This window comes from Tenrec ecaudatus, chromosome 4, assembly GCF_050624435.1.
Source record: "Tenrec ecaudatus isolate mTenEca1 chromosome 4, mTenEca1.hap1, whole genome shotgun sequence".
Lineage (NCBI taxonomy): Eukaryota > Metazoa > Chordata > Mammalia > Afrosoricida > Tenrecidae > Tenrec > Tenrec ecaudatus.
The window spans coordinates 112,135,552-112,138,042 of NC_134533.1; the positions used below are offsets into that span (position 1 = coordinate 112,135,552).

A 2,491-nucleotide genomic window follows, 5' to 3' on the forward strand; every position below is an offset into this window, starting at 1 on the left:
TGCCATCAGGCTGTGATTTGACTGACAGGCTGAGCTCCATCCCTACCCTTACCCAGGAGTGTCTAGTTGACCCACTTCCTGGCCATCACAGCCCAGTTTGTAACCCGCTATGCCACCAGGGCTCCAAGAGCGTTAGTCCTTGTGGTAGTGGATGGTCCTCGATGAACCACAGCTCCCTGTATTCACGCTTTCACAGAGTCCTTCCGCTTGAGTCTGGGCATGGGCCTGTCGCTTTACTTAGCCTACAGATTGTGTCAGAAGCGATGCCCTGCCAGCTTCCAGCCACCGGAGGGGCCATCAACCAGAGCTCAGCTAAGGATTCAGGAGCTACTTTCTGGTAGGGCTCCCACAGTACATTCCATCCCACCTCACATCTCGGATGCCTTTGGTAACTAGTAGAAGTCCGAGTTTCTTGGCCTTTCCATTAGTGTTGGATCACTGGTCCCCAAACTACTGCTCCTGTTTTCTAAACAGACTCCCCCCAACCCCAACCCCAACCCCAAGCCCTTCCATCTCTCCTCAGGAGCCTCTATTCCGCATCCACTCATTTTTCTATTTCCTCAGTTTTTCTCTGAAGTTTTTATGTGACTCAAACTCAGCTGTCCTCTGCAGATGCAGCCTTCCCTGTACTTCTCCCCTGCACTTCACATTTCCTTTACCCGTTCATCTGCTGGTGGACATTCAGTGTGTTTGTAATAGTTTCGTATTTGCTTTGCCCACTTCCTCGCTTTCAGTCCAGTCTTCAATTGGCTCAGTCTGGCGTTGACTCCTATCATTTCCATCGTTCTGTGCTTGTCAAGTTGACCGGAAGCCATAGATAAACGGGCAGCGATCACATGAAAAGGTTCTCAATGGCATTAGACAACAGCAAATCAAAGCTACAAAGAGATGCTGTCTCATACCTGCTCCCCGGCCGCTAACAGAAGGGTTAGCAGTTTGAACCTATCTGCATCTTCACAAAAGCCCTGAAGAGCTAGTCCCATGGTGTCTTAACAGGCCTATAGGTTAGTCTACTTGGCTACCTGGGGTTGCTATCAGCTGAAATAAACACAGCAGTAATTAACAACAATATGATGACTATGATACTACACTTGATCTTAGCCAAAAGGCCGAGAAGCGATGATGACTATGATAAAAGAGATAGCAAATTGGAGAAATTGGAATCCATATACTGCTACCTGCAAGGTCAGGAGTTCGAAACCACCAGCTGCTCCATGGGAGAAAGATGAAGTTTTCTACTCCCATTAAGAGTGACAGTCTCAGAAACTCCCACGGGGCAGTTCTACTCTCACCTGTAGGGTCACCATGCGTCTGAATCCACTTGCTGGCAATGACTTTGGTTTGGTGAGGAGACTTGAAGCAGGGACTCAGATGCTTGCACACCAACGATCTTTGCAGCATTATTCACAAGAGCCCAAAGGAGGAAGCAGCCCAAATGCCCACGAACTGATAAACGGTTATACAAGATGTGGAATAGCCACTCAGGACTTTTGTGTGTTGACGTAAGAGAAACCAAGTACAGATTCATACTATAACGTGAATATACCTGGAAACCATTATGCTAGTGAAAGATGGAGACACAGAGGAACACACATTGAGCGGTTCTACCTAAGCAAAGTATCCATAATAGGCAGATTTAGATACCCAGGGAAAGCAGCTTAGTGGCCGTGCGGGGCTGAGGCTGACCAGGGGTAGGAAGGGGAATGGCTGCTAGTGGGCACCAGGTTCCTTTAGGATAATAAAATTATGTAGTGGTGATGATTGTACACCTGGATGAATCAACTAGAACTTATTGGATTGTACACTTTAAATGGGTGAGTTTTGAGGCGTTGGTTCATGGATGTGGATAAGACATCAGGGAGCCCCGGTGGCGTTATTCGTTGGGTTGCGAACCACAAAGTCAGCGATTCAAAACCACTAGCTGCTCTGCGAGAAAAAGTCGAAGCTTTCTGCTTCCATACAGCGTTAGAGACGGAGACACCCCAGGGGGCAGTGGTCATATAGCAGTCACTGTGAGTGGGGCTCCATGCAGGTGCAATGGTTGGGGTTTGGGAGAAGCTGGAATGGATGTGCAGGTGAGGACTTTTCCTGGACAAAATGGACATTTCCTGTGAATGTGGTAGCACTGGATAGAGACCTGGTGGTGACCACAGGTCAGCAAAGATGAGGTTTTCTTCTCCTTGAGAGATGTACCATCTGGGAAACCCAAAGTGACAATCCTCTTCTTTACAGTTGCTCTGAGTCAGAATTGACTCGCATCGGCAATGGGTTTGACTTTTCAGACGGGGCAGCAGTTGTCCCTATGAGCTGTGGATGCTAAGGGACAACCAGATGACATAGTCATTGTAACTTGAGCTGTATTTTATGAGAGCAATTCAAAAAGTTTCTGGGAAAAAAATCCTTTCTTTTTAAATTCCATTTTCCCCAGGAACTTTTGAAAACCCTTTCGTACTTAGTTACCCCAAACTCACACTCAGATACTGTATAGTTT

General features: G+C 47.3%; 1 pseudogene; it reads right to left on the minus strand.

Annotated features, from left to right (window-relative positions):
- Positions 1–1,003: 1,003 nt before the first annotated feature.
- Positions 1,004–1,121, minus strand: LOC142447403 (U2 spliceosomal RNA; annotated as a pseudogene).
- Positions 1,122–2,491: the final 1,370 nt, after the last annotated feature.